The sequence below is a fragment of the Stomoxys calcitrans genome, chromosome 4 (genome assembly GCF_963082655.1).
Source record: "Stomoxys calcitrans chromosome 4, idStoCalc2.1, whole genome shotgun sequence".
Taxonomy (NCBI): domain Eukaryota; kingdom Metazoa; phylum Arthropoda; class Insecta; order Diptera; family Muscidae; genus Stomoxys; species Stomoxys calcitrans.
This window is the reverse complement of record NC_081555.1, coordinates 24,383,089-24,400,680: the sequence shown is the minus strand read 5'-3', so window position 1 is coordinate 24,400,680 and position 17,592 is coordinate 24,383,089. Positions and strand designations below refer to the sequence as shown.

General features: G+C 37.3%; 1 protein-coding gene across 2 annotated transcripts in view; it reads left to right on the top strand.

The window, feature by feature from the left end:
• Nucleotides 1-5,092: 5,092 nt before the first annotated feature.
• The window catches only part of LOC106086552 (uncharacterized), a 195,685-nt gene continuing 183,185 nt past the window's right edge, over nucleotides 5,093-17,592 (top strand). For both annotated transcript variants that reach the window (XM_059367510.1, XM_059367511.1), the window contains exon 1: nucleotides 5,093-5,278. The gene's annotated coding sequence lies outside the window, so the exon portion shown is untranslated. The remainder of the gene's footprint in view (nucleotides 5,279-17,592) is intronic.

Below are 17,592 nucleotides of genomic sequence, written 5' to 3'. Positions count from 1 at the left end.
TTTCATCGTCCCCTAAAATGCTCCCAAGGACCTTTGTATCCCTCATGCATATAATTGGGACTAACATATTTATGTTTAAAATCTCTATCATCCCTCAATGGCTACCCTTTGCATGGCATAAAGATTTCCGAGATAATTTGATTATGAATAACATATGATGACGAACGATCTTGTTGTCTTAGATTGAAATATCTCTTGTCTGGTGGAAAAAGTGGCATTATAAGAAACTAACGAGCATGCGTATAACCAACTCCTTCCCATGTGAGTTTCGCAATGTCTTGTGTCGCTGCCACTAGACCTAAGACGGGCCGCCGCTTGAGGCGTAGTAAGTTTCAAGCCTTTTTAACAAAACTAATGGAGTGAATCAGGGATAGAGTATTTTTAAGGCACATCAGCGTTACATGCTAACCAAAGACATCAGCAGCGGCTTGGAACATGTGTATGTGACGAGGCGCAGCGAGTGTAATGCGCGGCAATTATTTGAGGGGGAATTAATGGTGGTGGTAGGTTGTTGTAGACTGGTCTCTGCTGCATGGTTGACAGTCTGGCTGCTTGTCTAGGGCAGATCCGTCTTTACTTGTGTCTGGCTTAAAGTGGTGGTTGATGGTGGCTTGATTTTATTTCACGATCCAGCCTAAATGATAAGAGCTGTAAAAGTGGCCCGCGCTGTAACCATGTTTTATGGTCGGCTTAGCAAGAGCGCTGGAGAGTAGGGGGCAGAGAAAATGGGGTGGATTATTTTTGGTTGAGGGGTTTCTTTACATACAAAACATGTGCTGGGCTGAAAAAGGCAAAAAGGGGGAATGGAAACCAAGTTTTTTTTGTGAATGTTGTAAACTTTAAAGATTTATACACATACATTAGGAGATGTAATCTTTATAACCAAATATGCATGAGGAGTTAAAAAATGTTGAATAGGAATTAAAAATTCGTTGGCTACATTAATAAAAAGTTAAATAATATCCACATTAGGGGGCTTCTCATGCACTCAATTAAATTTTTTGCAAAGCTAAAGTATCCTTAATTTCTATCTTAAGACTAAATTCTAAAGAAAAATTTCTCTAAAGACAAATTTTGTAAAAAATCTATTCTAAAGACAAAATTTCCCACGAATTAATTCAAAAGACAAAATTTTCCAGAAATGTTTTCTAAAGATTTCCCAGGAATTTACACTAAAGGAAAAATGTTCCAACCTTTAAAAGCAAAATTTTCTAGAATTTTCTTTTGTAGATATAGTTTCCCACAAATTTTTCTAAAATCAATTTCTGGGAATTTTAGTCTTAGAAGAATATTTCACAAATACTTTCCCTCAAAGCAAAATTTTCACTAAAGTTGAAATTACTCAGAAATTTTCTCTATACCTAAAATTTCCCAGAATTTTCTACAAAAACAATTTTTTTGATTTGTGGAGAAAATCAAAGACAAAATTTCTCAAAAATGACCTTTAAAACCAAAATTTTGAAGAAAAATTCTTCTAAGGACAATATTTTTCCGAAACTTTTCTCTAAAGGAAAAGTTTATCAGAAATTTTCTATAAAGTCAAATTTTCTCCGAAATTTTCTCTAAGGACAAAATTTCCCAAAAATTTTCCCAAAAGACAAAATTTCCCAGAAATTTTCTATTAAGAAAAAATGTCAGGGAAATTTTCTCCAACGACAAAATTTCCCAGAAATTCCCTCTAAAGACAAAATTTCCCAGAAATTTTCTCTAAAGACAAAAGTGAAAAGTGGAATTTTCCCAGAATTTTCCTTTAAAGGCAAAATATGCCAGGAATTTTCGCTACAGACACAATTTCCCAGAAATTTTTTCCAAAGGTATTAATTTCTGGGAAATTTTCTTTAATCAGAATAATTTACAAACATTTTCTGTAAAGACAAAGTTTTCCAAGATTTTTCTCTAAAGAAGAAATTTCCGAGAAATTTTCCCATAAAAAAATTTCTAGCCATTTTCTCCCCAAACTAAATTTTGCAGAAATAGGTGTTCTTTAAATACAAAATTTCTCGAAAATTTTCTCTAAATACAGAATTTCCCAGAAATTCTCTCTAAAGACAAAATTTACCAGAAATTTTCTTAGAGATAAATTTTTCTAGAAATTTCCACTAAAGAGCAAATTTCCTAGATTTTTCCTATAAAGACAAATACAAATCTCCTCTAAAGATAAAATTTTCTCTGCACCCAATATTTTCCAGAGATAAATTTTCCAAAAATTTTCATTAAAAAGCAAAATTTTCCAAATTTTGTACAAAGACAAAATTTCCCCTAAAAATTTTCTCTATAGACAACATTTTAAATTTCTGAACCCCCCTCCTGTTGGTTACATATTCCCTCATATGTCAACTCACCATCGTTCCAGACCAGCGGTTTTGTTTTTATCTGCGTGTGGCTGGTGCCATGTACATACCTCGTACTTTTACCTTGTTGTCTTCAAATTGTTTTGTCGTTTATTTTGTTTTTGTGATCTTCATTCTTTTTGCCTCATTTGCCTCTTCATGAATTTTTTCGTATATTCTTCATTTGTTTGTTTATTTCACTCGTACCGTGTTAAAAATCAAATTCGTATAGCCAAAAAACAAAACCAGTTGGCTTCAGTGATGCATTACATTTTTACATTGCAAGCTTAGCACTAAACGAAACGCTCCAAGTACAATAAAATAACATGGACAACAGCAGACAGATAGAAAGACAGATACTTATTGGCAACACTAAGCTACATAGTGGTAAGGTGAGTGGAAAGAAGCCGCATATCGGCTTGATTGTGTTGTATTGGTGTTTGTGTATTGCAAGAATAAATTTTAAGAATGAAATTCAATTCCATAGTGTTCCGCTCTCCCAATTGGAGTGAATTATTAATTGCAAAATACGAAAGAGAGACAGAGAGGGAGAGAGATATAATGTCTAATTGGGGAAAACAAACGTGTAAAACGCCTTAAAGGCCTAACCAGGGGCCTTTTTTCAGGTGAATACGTTGGTTTCATGTAGTGATGTTAAAATGTTACAAAAAAAAAAAAAACAAAATTTGTAAAAAGGGTGAAATTTGGGTTAAGATTAAAGAGTACTAACATCAATTTTAAGAAAATTTTACAATTAGAAATACCTTACAATCTACGTTTAACAGTTGAAATTTTTTTGGAACCAAAAAAAAAACACAAGAAACTTACAACCAGTGTACGAATTGCCGCACAATGGTAGAGCTTCAAGATCGAATATTATTGCTTCGATTGTTTAGACGTCAATTTGATTGACTTATGGGACTTAAGTTGCTGCTCTGCCATAAAAAATCGATCTCAAATTTTAATTCTTTTTTGACAGGTCCAAACTTTTTTGGATATAGCCGACATGTAAACTGGTCTCTCAATTTAAGGTCTTTGTTTCATAAAAGACTCATTTATTATCCGTCAGAGTGTAAAATAGTCAGTTGTCTTAAACCTTTAGCGGAACAAGCTTAAAGCCTATGAATAGCAATAAAATGAGAAAATTTTGGTGAAAAAAAGCATCTTACGATCTTACGATTTTATTTCTCGAGCTCCTGGATGCCTCAATTATTATTTTACCAGCTGAAATTTTGCACGAAGTATTCTGATGCAAATTCCAACAACGTTGCTCAACACTGTTCAAATCGGTCTATAACTTGAAATAGTTCCCATATAAACCTATCTCCCAATTAGACATCATCAAGCCTCTGGGAGCCGCAACTGTTGCCCGCTGAAATGTGGTATGGCAATCATGCTGAAATTTTATACAAAAATCTCCCAAAATCGCAATTTCACATCTTGAACATTAAGCTCTATTCATTGGCAGATTGACTTTCTTAATAATAATCTTCATGTAAACAAGATGTGGGATGTTCCAACTTTGTATGATAGTATTAGGTGAGGAGTGCAAGGCCCAAAAAGGGTTAAGAATTCTAGTTGTGGGTTATTCCAACTTTGTATGATAGTATTAGGTGAGGAGTGCAAAGCCCAAAAAGGGTTAAGGATTCTCAGACCAAATATTTGTAAGGCACTTTTAATATAAACGTTATCGAAGACGGGTTCACGAATCTCTTAAATATAGCTCCAGTATTATTGATTAGCTGTTGTACAGGTCTCTAGGTATAGTGGGTATTAAAAGCTGGACCCGGTCGAATTTCTGCATTTTTACGTGTTTTCAATAGTGTCAATAGCTAAGAAGAAGAATATCGAAACAATCGAATGGAGCGAATATCGATAGTCTGCCAGTCGGCCTGGCCGAACTTAGCACGTTTTCACTTGTCTTTTATAAGTAAGATTCTTGTGGCGCTAGAGGATCGGCTGAAAGAGTTTGACTGTGTACAACATTAAACTCTTCTGATGGGTGCGAGAAGGCCACAGTTTGGCACACTGGTGCTAGACATTCTTATCGTTCATTCGAATATACATTTAAATTAGCTTTGCTGAAACTTCTCACTTCGTCAATTTAATTATTTAATTAGTCGTTGATCTTTTTACTTCTGTAGATAAAATCGGATGACTTTCTTATTATTTGTGTTTTTTTACTGTGTTAATAACAAATGCAGCTTATATTCATGATATACGTATGTACATATGAATGAGTACAACGAGGCCCCTTATCAGGCCACCTCATAACTGATTCTCCTCTCTGTTTATTATTTTGTTTGAAGTGAGAGCACACAATAATAGTGTTCATGTGGGGTGTTGGGGGAAAGAAACACTGAGCACAAACACCGCACGCACACGATGACAAGCCTTCATCAACCAAGCCAGGGATGATAATCTTAATACTTTAGTACTTTTTTGATACCTTTTAATGCTCGAAAGTATCTTCAACAATGGCCTCCAGCGTGGATTCCTATCCCTCAGCAAAAATGGTTGTAGCAGTGTGTTGTACACTGAGGCGGCAGTCCTTGTCGATGAAGAACTTCATCGCGCCATTCCAGTACGTACAACCGGCTGCAATGGGATTCGTTGTTGTTATAGCAGTAGTACTTTTTGGCTGTAAAAAGTACCATTTAGACTCGTCTTTTGTACCATTTTCGTAACCACATACATTTATCATCCCTGAACCATGCTGGTTGAGGACGCTTTAAAGTTTAGTTGCATGAACACACTTAGTTTACATTTAGCTACCGGCCCGAACGGCTCCAAAGAAACGGAAACGAGAAAACCCCTACCCCTTGCACTTAGGCGGTTTACGTGTTTATTGTAAGGGAAGAGCGCGCGCGTTGCGAGTGAATTGTATGCGAAACGTTTGCGATTTGTTGCTTTGCTAAGAAGGCAAACAACAGCAACAACAAAGTGAAGTAGGTTGATTTTCTTTGGTGTTTTGTTTTCAATTTGGAAAATTTTGTTTGAAACAAAAATAGATCACTGATCTAATGCGAAAATTTGCTGAAAACCAAGAAAATAAGAGAAAATAAATATATGGAAAAGAAATGCCTACATGCCTACGTAGGTTTACTATATGTATATATGAAAGAATAAATAATTTAAACAAAAATATATAGAAAAATAATCACAAATGTGAAAAACCTCTAAATATGTGAATGAAACAACAATAACAAAAACCACAGAAAAAAATTGTGGGAGGAAAGTGTGAATTTTTAAAATTACGTATTTTGTCTACACAATGATTGTATTATTTCTTCAGAATATTGAATAAGCTGCTTTGGTTTTTTGCTACATATTATAAAATGCAACAACAACAAAACTGTGTTGGAGAAAAATAAAACAAGAATTTCATATCACTCTTGACAAAATGTGGGTGTGAATATAAATTGATGGCTTTTATATGAATTTGTGGCAGATCTTTAATGAAAAGCAAATAGAAAAACTAAAAAAGCAAAAAAATTTGCATAGCAAACCAAGGGGTTCAATGAAAAACCTAAAAAATTAAAAAGAAGAAACCTAAGTCTAAGAAACGGTATTTAGCACAGAAACACTCAAGGCATCAAACCCCTCTTACTGAAAAAAACAACAACAACAACCAACAGACACCATCATAAAGCGTCAGCTGTTCTGTTAGTGCTTGCATTTGGGGGCGGCAGAGGAATAACAATGAGAACAACGGCCGGCTTTCAGCAACCACACAACAACAAAAACAACATAACTCTGTGAAGTGACATACGAGGGCGTCAATAAATGACAATCATAGCCCACAGTTCTAAACAACAACTACTTTAATAACAAAAGAAAACAAAGAAAAGAATCTCTCAGTAAAGGCTTTTTGTGGCCGAAGAAAGACGGAAGAACCAACTGCCAACAAACAAAACTCATTGTAGTATTGTAAAAAAATGTAAATTAAACAAAATAGCCCTAAAGTTTTTTATTTTTCATTCCATAAAAAAGGGAAATGCTTACAAAAAGTTTTTGAGGTAACTTTCTTAGTTTGTATGATTGGGACCGAATGAGTGTCATTGCTGCCCCTTACCACCAGCCAGCCTGCTAGCCACCGGCAGCAAGTAGCAGCCCTAAACAAAAACGCATTTCCGGGAAATCACACATAAATGACATACTACTTCTACTACCTGCCGGTGGGCCTGCCACTCTAACTATCGTCTGTCTGTTGGCCGGCCGGTGGTCTGTCAATTTAAGCTCACTCATTATCAAAAACACCACCACAACCTATAATAACGGAAGCTTACAGTGCTTTTTTTTATTTGGTTTTGTTTCTGTCATTAGTGTTGATGCTCAGAACTTTGAGTGTTTTTTTTTTAAATCACTTCACAGTATGTCATTTCATTCTTTAGTTCTTCACAGGGATGTTATAAGGTAATGGGTTTGAAATATTTAATGGTAGCCACAAAAGTAACTAAGAGTGTGGAGTTTAAGACCCAGTAAAGTTTTTGCTCACAGTACATTAAGAGAAATAAAAGAACGAAATTTAAAAATGTGTGATAAAATAGCACATTGAACAAAAAAATTTCTAAAAATCCCATTGGAATTCAAATAAAATTTAATTACAAAACTAAAATTAAAAAAAAATGTAAACCAAAATTAAATTTTTGAAAAATGCAGTAGATTTCATAAAGCAGTTTATTTATTTTTTTAAAAGTTTTTTTTTGTTATTGTAGTGAATTTTTTCCTGAAAAATGTCATCTTAGAAAATCATTTTTTCATTGAGATTTAATAAAAAGTATTGTAAAAATATTTGATTTTGTTTTTATAGAAATGAATTTTTCTATATAAAATAGAAATACAATTTAAAATCTAATTTTGGCAAATTTATTTAATGAATCGGTTAACAAATGAGCACTTTATTTCAATATTTCTCAAAATTTGACAAACATATATATGGGAGCTATGTATATCTAAATCGGAAGACTTGTACCAGGTAGTTTGAGAAAGCCAGTCTGTTGGAGCGTCCACTATCCACGACGTAGTTGGTAATCGTTGTTTGTAATCGTTACTGGATATGCAACCTATTGAGTTCGACATTCAGAACTGTGCCGCCAAGCTCTCCCTTAAGCTGAAGGAGCTCGGCATAATATAGGAAATAGAGAATGCTACAGTTCCTTTCTAAATACTTTAGATGTGGAGAGTAGGTTGAGGAAATTCTCAGACTAACTAACATCGAAATACGATCTACAGGATTTGCTTTCCCGGAAAGGATGTTTGGAAGACGGATTTTGTGCTGAAGGGCGATAAGACTTCGCTGATGACTCCAAAGTGGAATCAGAGAATCGATTTGGGTCTACTCTAAGACACTCGATATCGTTATGTCGCTTAGAGCGCCTGAATAGAGTATGTGCCATTACAATAGCCTCAAATGAAATCCTGAAAGAAGGTTTACAACCTTAGAAACTGTTGATTTAAGTAGCGAGTATGGCAGCATCCAGGACCTTGGATTTTAGGACAGTGAGTGGCACATTGTATTACTCATTTAATGAATGTAGGGGAATATGCCAGGAGGGAGTCATCTTTGGCGACCGAACTAGTCGCCTATTGAACATAGCAGACGTCATAGCCAGTGTGGTGTCGGTGGCGAGGTGGGAATCTTTATATGAATGCCGAACTGCTGGGAAACTGTGTTCTTGCGTCAATCGAAGAAGAATGAAGTAGCAGCTGATTTTTGAAAAGAGATTATTGTTTTTGTTGTAGTCACATCTTGTTGTGGGTGAAGTGCTTCTTGGCGAACTATTGGGTTGCCCAAAAAGTAATTGCGGATTTTTCATATAGTCGGCGTTGACAATTTTTTTCACAGCTTGTGACTCTGCAATTGCATTCTTTCTTCTGTACCAGTTATCAGCTGTTACTTTTAGCTTGCTTTAGAAAAAAGTGTAAAAAAGTATATTTGATTAAAGTTCATTCTAAGTTTTATTAAAAATGCATTTACTTTCTTTTAAAAAATCCGCAATTACTTTTTGAGCAACCCAATACTATTGGTGATCTGGGTTTTTCCGGTGCATAGGCCCAATCGAACGTTTAATAAGAGATTTTTGATTCTCTTTACATGCTCTGAGTGAAAGACCCTATGGAAGCGTACATAGGATTTCTGTATTATAATTACTGCAGTTGCTATCTAGACAAGAATGAGAAAGGTACGAATCTAAATGTGCAAAGGCTTTCCATAATGGCAAGTCATTTTTCAGACTTCTCGCTAGAATGCCGCCTCAGTAAGTACACAAGACAGGACAGTTTCGACGGGGGACGCGTCAAAATCCTACAGGTCTTATCATGTATGAGTGAACGCGTATGACAACAGTTTGGTTCACATCGAGTAGATACGTAAGCCTAGTACTGAGTTCGACTTTTCGACCGAACAACTGTCAGAACACATAAAAAATGGTGACGAAGAAAATGCGAACACATTCTGTAGAAGTGGTACTGAGTTCTATAAGCAAAATATTAGCGACATGTCGCTGCGCCAATACAAATTCTGGCACCAATCAACTCTGTTACAATGATGTTGTCTTCGTTGTGAGTTGTTGTTTAACTTTTGTTTGCGTCTGGCAAAGAATAGATTCCATCGGATTTCGTAATAATTTAATAGGGACTTTCGCTGCGAATGAAGTCAATACTAGGCTTTAGGCGCGTATGGATCGGTGATCCTCCAGGGAATACACATACCTGTGGACGTGTCAGTCAGGCACTAACTGCCCACTTTCTTCATATATCTCATCTCAAGTTTTGTCAAATATTTATATTAAAAATATCAAAACATTTCAGATTTTTTTTATCCCACTGAAAATATTGTCAATATGTTATTTCTCTAAAAAGTTTGCAACATTTATTGCCTGCAGAAATTTTTGCAAAAATTTTATATTTATAAATTAAAAAAAAAAAAAACTTTTTTTTTTTTTGCAAATTTTGGTAAAAATGTTACTCTACCCAAAATATTCTAAAAATTTTATTTCTATAGAGGAATATTTGAAAAACATATTTGTCTCAAAGTTGTATTTCTAAAGAATTTTTTTTTTAATTTCACTTCTTTGTAGGTTAGGGTTAAGTTAGGTTAGAGTGCTACTCCACCACCACCCACCAGAGGATTTGGTCTGACGCTACTGTGGTATTGCAATGGACTTAGATTATCTAAGTAAGTCTAAGTTAAGTTTAGCAATCTTAACTCAGACCAAAGCCACTGGTGGGAACTGAATCCAGTAGTCCGCGGTTCGAACACGGTACCAATTCGCCTTCGCCTTTTTGCCTTCGTCAAAAATTTGTCATAATTGAAAATTATCTCAAATTTGATCCAGTTAGCACTTTGCTTCTTTGGAAAATTGTTTTAAAATTTTATCTCTGTAGAAAATTTTGCTAAAATGTAATTTTTGTTTAAAAATTTATTCAAATATTGCCCATGAACATTCCATTAAGGAATCGGGGGCAAAATTCTCTCATATCAATGAGTGCTGCCCGATTTAAGTTTAAGCTCATTGATAGGGGGCCTCCTTTTTATAGCCTAGTTCGAATAGCGTCCCCACCTCACTCTTTGTGGAGAAGCTTGTACATGGCTGCCATACCAAATAGTAGGTTAGGTGGTATAACCACCGCTGAAAATTTTTTCCTATGTTCTCGCCAGGATTCGAACGAAGGTGTTCAGCGTCATAGGCGGACATGCTAACCACTGCGCTACGGTGGCCACATATTTAAAATTTTATATCTTTACAAAATTAATCATTTAAGAAAACAATATTTTTTAAAAAATGTCCCAATCTTATTTTCTAAAAATTTTGTTAATTTTTCCCCATAGAAAATGTATCATTTTTTTGGATAAAAAGTGCTGTCAACATTTTACTTCTTTAGATATGTATTCCTTTTTACCGCCCATTTTGATACTTGGTTTACATCATCTTATTTTTACCATCCCTGTTTCTTAACTTCGCAACACCAAACTTTCATAAAGAAGTTCCCATACATCAAAATGTATTAATTTCAATTGTTCCTTGACAATTACTTTCAATTTACCACATGCTTATGGTGGGTATTTTTCATTCTCACCCTGCCTCTCTCTCTCACTTCCCCTCACTACCATTATCTCTTACACTCTTCAAACAAAGCTCCACTAACTTTTGCCAGTCGGTCACTTAACGGTATTGGTTTTAGTTTCAGTTTTTATTCTATCACTTCTTCAAAAATTTATGGCTTTTCTACGCTGAGACAGCCACTAAACGAGCTAGCTTTGTGTTTTTAGATTTTTTATGCTTTCCTTTCTTTAATAAAAGAAAAAAAAACCCAAAACATAAACTTAATTTAGTAAATTTTCAATTGTTATTTATTTATTAAGAAAAAAAAAAAAACACAAGAGAAACAATAACAACTGCCTGCTGTCATTTCGTTATCGTATTGTTGTTGTGTTTTATCGATAAATCTTTGTTACAATCAATTGTTGTGATACAGTTTTGGGGTGTGAGCAAGCTGCTGCTGGCTAGTTGGCTGGCGTCTGTTTGTTGTTGGTTGCTGGTTGTTGCTGTCGCTGCCATGCTGACATTTGTTTATTGTTGTTGGTTTTTTTGGTTAAGTGGTCTATCGCTTACACACCTTCTTCAAGTTCAGAGGATTTATTTACAACATCACTTCTCTATATTTTTAGGTAAGTTTACAATTCTTTTTTAATTGTGTTTTTATTGTAACAAAAAGTTTAAAAACTGTGAGAAAATGTAGATTTTGATAGGTGTTTTTTAGAGTTTAACGGTCGTATTCACAAAACTTAATGAAGCCTTAGAATGGGTTTATTTTACATTTATATAAGGGAAATGTGTCAAATAAACCTAGTATACCAAATCTACATTAAGTTTTCTGAATTATTGAAAACACCCTAGATTAAATTTCAAATGCAATAAAGGTCAAAGCAGCTAAGAATAAGCTCGCAATTCGCTGAACATATATTTTCTTCATGTTTTTGAACTTTTTCGTTGTCGTTACTCTACCAAGTTGATGTTTTCTTTGCAAAAAAGTTGTTGGATATCTTTTTGGATAATAATTTGGAACTGAGATTATTCAGAATGTAAGTTTTTATTAATTTTACCCTCTACGAAAGTATCGGGGGCATAAAAATTTTGCCATTACGTTTGTAGTACCTCATAATTTTGGTTTTAGAGTCTATAAATAGTACCTCTCCATCCTTATGTCTATCGAAAGCACGAAGTTAAGCTGGCCGTTCGAAAGTTGTTGTTGTTTAAGCAGTTTGTTGTGTTCTATCTTTCGTCTACTTGATTCTGTTGAGTGTCCAGATCTAGGAACTCTACGACTAAGATGGAGTGCGTCCAGAGGGATCTGGGTTTGAGTCGAGTGGGTCTGGCTGGCCAGTTAAATAGGTGACGTGTGGTCCCTGGTCACAATCGGGACTTGCACGTTTGCATCAATCCTTGCTCTGTAGGAATAGAGATGGCTTCATCTGCCGGAACGTAATTGAGCCAAAACTACTCTGGTTTGCCGGGGGAGGTTAATCTCTTCAGGTGCAACTGGAGCGGGCGTTCTCCAAGGACTACATTCATCCGGAAGCTATTTACCGCATCTGCTATCGTGTCTCCATGAATGTTGTCTAGACCCGCATGATATGCCGCTTGATCTAAAAGTTCTCTCTTGTAGCGCTGAACCTCACGCTCTAGAGGTTCAGCTTCTTGGCGTTGGATATCTATCCACAAGATGATGATTTGGATGTTTTCTGCGATAACAGCCCAAAAGGTATTGCTTAGACAGCATGTAGTTATGTCTTCACACTGGTAGCATCTGTGTCACCTGATAGAGGTGGTCCACATGATAACTGAGGAGACGGCCCGTCGCAGTTCGAGAGCGGCGTTCTAACAGATCTGAATATTATTCCACTGCGTGTCACAGACCTGACGAGACCACAAGGTCAACAAGGTTTCTTTGTCTGCAGCTCAAGTGCTGCAAGTGACGTGAGAACCTTGTTTCTACTTTAGACTTTATCGCAAATTGCTGTGGCATGTGGGGAGAATGTGTAAGATCTGTCAAATGTGACGTCAAAGTATTTTGAGACACTTGATGGTCGGAATCTTTTCTCCATCGACTATCCCAGTAAGCTCAGCATTCACCTCACGCGTGGCAGATATCTTCGGATTTCTTGCAGCGAAATATGAGGCAAGTTCGTTAAGGCAGACGTTCAACCTATCGCATATGTCAGTAATGGGTAGGGGGCCTGATGCCATGATCGCTATGCCGTCTGAAGGTGTGGAGTGGAGGATAGGTAGAGTTTAAACAGTGCCGGATATATCACCCCGCCTTGGGGAACTCCGTGTTAAATTCTACGGCGCTTCGACTTCTTACAAATGACTGGCGACAACACATAAAATTCGCTACCCCGCGTTTTAGCCCTGGCTGAAGGGACGTGTTGGCGATGTTCTCAGATAGTTTGGTATGGCTGACCGTATCGAATGCTTTCGATAGGGCCAGTGCCACGAAGACCGTCCTATCACATGGCCTAGGCTGATTTAAGCCACGGAAAATTTGTGCGGTGATGGCCTGCAAAGCAGTTGTTGTGCTATGCAGTCTTCAGAATCCATATTGATGCTCGGCGAATGGAAATTCTCCTACCAGGCTCGAGAGCAGTAATGCCTCGAGCGTCTTTGCTACTGGTGAGATAATAGAGACCGGTCAGTACGCCTCCCCCAAACTCGGGACCTTTGCAGGCTTCAGTAACGAGATCACTCTGCCCATTAACCAGACATTGCCATTTGGCCGCGGTTGGGGCCTTTTTTATAACTCTCTCCAGCTACAATCAGTTCAAGACCAATATCATAAAATCGAGGATAATAGGACTGGGACAATTTTTTCTCATTTTGGGCTTGGATTTACTGATGATTTTCACTATAAGAGTGTTCAAAGGCAGGTTGAGGACAATAGTAAGGTACTCAACTCCAGGTTAAACCAGATTCTTCAGCATCAGTGTAGAGATTCCGTCGTGGCCCAACGCCTTGGATGATTTGGCGGCACGGATGACATTCGTATTTTCGCCCACGGTATATCGTGATGGCTGTCCATCGGATTGGAGACCATGGATACGGCGAATGGCTGTCCTCCTTGCCCTTTCACTCTAGAGATGCACAATAAGTTGACGGTTGAACAACCTGGCGCATTTCTTCGGATCGATCACGGTTACTTCGCCAAAAGTGACTGAGGTCCTGTCATCCCGTCTGCCGGGGGTCGCGAGTGACTTAACAGTATACCACAGCTTGCCTAAACCGGTGCCTAAGTTACATTGTTTCAAATGTTCTAGCCACAAATTCAGCTTATGTGCGTTTATTTCCAGATTCAGGTCGCTGATTTTGGGGTTAGTGGGGTCCGTACAAAGAATCCCATCACGCTCGTCTGCGAGTACCACTGCCTGTGCCGGGAAATTGGGCCGCACTTGGGGTATTCGAACGGTTGGTATAAAACTAGCGGCTGCTGCGTTAATGATGTCTCGGAATTTCTTCTCGGCAAGTAGAACATCCGAGGCGGAGTGTCAGTTCACTGAAGCGGCGATGGGTGTACTCTCTGAAGCCAGCCCAATCGGCCTTCTTCCGATTGATAAACGTCCGGCGCTCAGAGGTTATGAAGTTCGGTGGTTGCAAAGAAATGACGGCATGCCAGGATACGTCACTCAGGTGATCAGGGAATGCATTCGAAAGTGATATACATATGTAGGTTTTTTGGGATTGTAAATGAGCCAAACCGGTGCATGTGTAGTTATAGCTTCCAAAACTGATTTCTTGTAAAGCCGACTTATTTGGGCGCCACTGCGTTTGATACGGATGATGCGCTTGTCTCCACGAACATGATTAAACCACAACATGTGCCCTTTTTCATTCATTTTCTACATACAGCAGGCTTCTTAAGGGGCGTGCGACAACAGTTAGCATGCAGGGGCATATGCTGACGCTAAACGCATGAGTTTTAATCCTGGAGAAAACAAGTTTGTCCAGAAATCTGCATCGATAAAGATATTCTCATACATCTTCATTTTGTTTCTAGTAATTCAACTTTGCAACATATGGTTAACTTTATTCTAGCCCAACCCCTTTACGCAACATCTTCAATTTCCTAAAAAAAACCCAACAATGAAGTAATTCTACAATACCAGAACTATCTACATATGACACTATCCGTTAAACCATATTTCATTTGAAGCTGACCTAAAACAAAGTTTTTTTTTTGTCACCCTGAAGACAAAAATGACAGCATAATAACCTGTGCTTGGAACAACAAATCACGCGACTTTATTTAAAAAAATTTACATACCAACAAGTTCTTGTGCTTTTGTTGTCATTTACAAAAAAACTACCGTTTACTGACCAATAAAAATTTAATCTTAATGTTTATGACAAATGAAAATGCTTTTAGTATTATTAGCTTAGTTAATATGAGACAAACAAATGGCTTGTATATGGTTTAGTTACCTTTTTCTTCAACCAACAATGAAAAAGTTAATTAAATTAGTTGGGACGGACAGAGTTTAAAATCATACCTAAAAATAAACAGGCTTAACGTAGCAACTGTTGAAGTAACCATCCAGTTTAGTTGATATCCCGATATATGGTCACTGAGGATTTGAAGTGTAAATGAGACGAGACCTTAGAAACCCCATGACTTGCAACATAGCGCACAAAGGGCATAGTCCTACATTTTCATATTTAGCGACGAAGTGTGTTTAGCATAAATGTACCACATGTAATGAGTGTTGTAGGCGTTTTAATATAAGACCGCTCATTAATTTGTCTACGTTGTTATGAGGATGGAGCTCATAAGCGTTCAACTCAGAGTGAGTTACATTTCGATAACAATGAATAATACGCGATAACATGCAGCAAGATACGCTGTTATCTCCGATCATAGCAAAGTATCAAAAACGTTATATTGCAAACAAATCCATACCGTTAACACTGAATGTAAGGATTTCTTTATACCCTCCACCATAGGATGGGGGTATACTAATTTCATCCTTATGTTTGTAACAACTCGAAATATGCGTCTAAGACCCCATAAAGTATGTATTGATCGGCAGGACATTTTAAGTCGATCTAGCCATGTTCTTCCGTCTGTCGAAAGCACGCTAACTTTCGAAGAAGTAATGCACAAATACTTCCTATCAGTGTAGGTCGGTTGGGATTGTAAATGGGCCATATAAACCGATCTTGGGTCTTGATTTTTTGAGCCGCTAGAGGCCGCAATACTTATCTGAATTGGCTGAAATTTACCATGAAGTTGTTTGTTATTACTACCAATAACTGTACCGAGTATTATTCAAATCGGTGCATAACCTGATATAGCTGTCATATAAACCAATCTGGCATCTTGACATCTTAGGCCTCTAGGGGGGAAATTTTTATCCGATTTGGCTGAAAATATGCATGTAGTGTTTTGTTATGATTTCCAAGAACTGTGCTAAGTATGGTTCAAATTGGGACATAAACTGATATAGCTGCCATATAAATCGATCTTGGATATTGACTTCTGAGCCACTAGAGGGCGCAATTCTTCTACGATTAGGCAGAAATTTTACATGAAATTTTCTGGTATGACTCCCAAAAATTGTGCTTAGTATGGTTCAAATCGGTACATAGCATGATATAGTTGCCATATAAATCGATCTGGGATCTTGACTTCCTAACCCTCTAGAGGGCGCAATTCTTATCCAATATGGCTGAAACATACATCGGTTTCTGCCATGACCCCCAACATAAGTTTTCAATATGGTCTGAATCGATCTATAGCCTGATACAGCTCCCATATAAACCGATCTCCCGATTATGCTTCCTAATCACCTACAAGGTGCAATTCTTGTCCGAATGAACTGAAATATTACTCAATGACTTCTACTGACTATAACTTGGTATAGCTCCAATAGCATAACAATTCCTATCCATTATTCTTTGTTTACCTAAAAGAAGATACCGCGCACATAACTCGATAAGATTCGGCCCGGCTGAACTTAACACGCTATTACTTGTTTTTTTGCGGGTCAGGATGCTTTACGCGTGTTACGGGTACGTCTTTAGCCTTATTGCGGACTCCGTAATCAACGGTACCGGCTAAAAATCCAACCAGTGTCACACCTGCAAATTAATTTCACCTCGAAACCACTTTCGCATTACTTTGAAGTGGATCCCATATCTGGCGATTTTCCATATCATCTTTGTTGTGTTTGCGTCCAGACGAGAGACCCAAAATTTGGCACTCAATAGCTTCTTTGGCCAAAACAATTGTCTGTATCACATGTCACATAAAAACAAAGTTGGCTGAAAACACACGCACAAATGCAATAGAGTGAGAGATGCGGGAACGTTTTGTAATCGTTCAGTGGATGTGGTTGTCAATTTGGTCGACGGACATCGTGTGTTATTTACAAATTAAAACCACTCAGATGAGTGCCATATGAAGTCAAAGCAAGCAGAGAAATGGGACATCAAGTTTTGTGGATCGGCATAGATATATTCCGTTGTTTTTTTTGAAATTGCTTTTTGTATTTCTTTTATCAGGATTGCTTTTATCGCACCCACTGCCTGTCTCCGTCTGTTCAAAAGTGGCGGACTTACTTGCACTTTTTTCTTTACACAAGCCATTACAAAGCACGCAAATTATTTTCAGCTCATAAGCTTTGAACGGTAGCTATGTGTGTCTGTCTTCTACGCTCAATGTAAGAGCTCCAGCAATCATTTTATGGTCATCAGCAACAACACTTTTAATATTGGGTTGCCCAAAAAGTAATTGCGGATTTTTTAAAAGAAAGTAAATGCATTTTTAATAAAACTTAGAATGAACTTTAATCAAGCTGTGAAAAAATTTTTCAACGCCGACTATATGAAAAATCCGCAATTACTTTTTGGGCAACCCAATAGCTCAACGAATTTAATGGAGTATTTTATGTTTTGGTCGTTGAGAGTTGTAAGTGTCAACAACAATTGCTTGCCATTCGCTGCATATCTACCATCTGCACAAATTTATAGCCCAATAGTCTCCTCCCGAATGGCCCGTGTATTATCTGTTTAAATCTCACCCTGTCCTCTCTGGGTGTTGCACTTCGTGGTGAAGAGTCTGGTGCGCTCCATGGCCTGTAGGTCTATTAGAACCATTCTGGCTATTACAAGGGCTGCGGGCTCCTCCACTGTCCGGTAAGATGATATGATTCTAAGAGCCGCCGTACTGTGCAGAAAGCAGGGATTTCGCTCGGCATGCTATC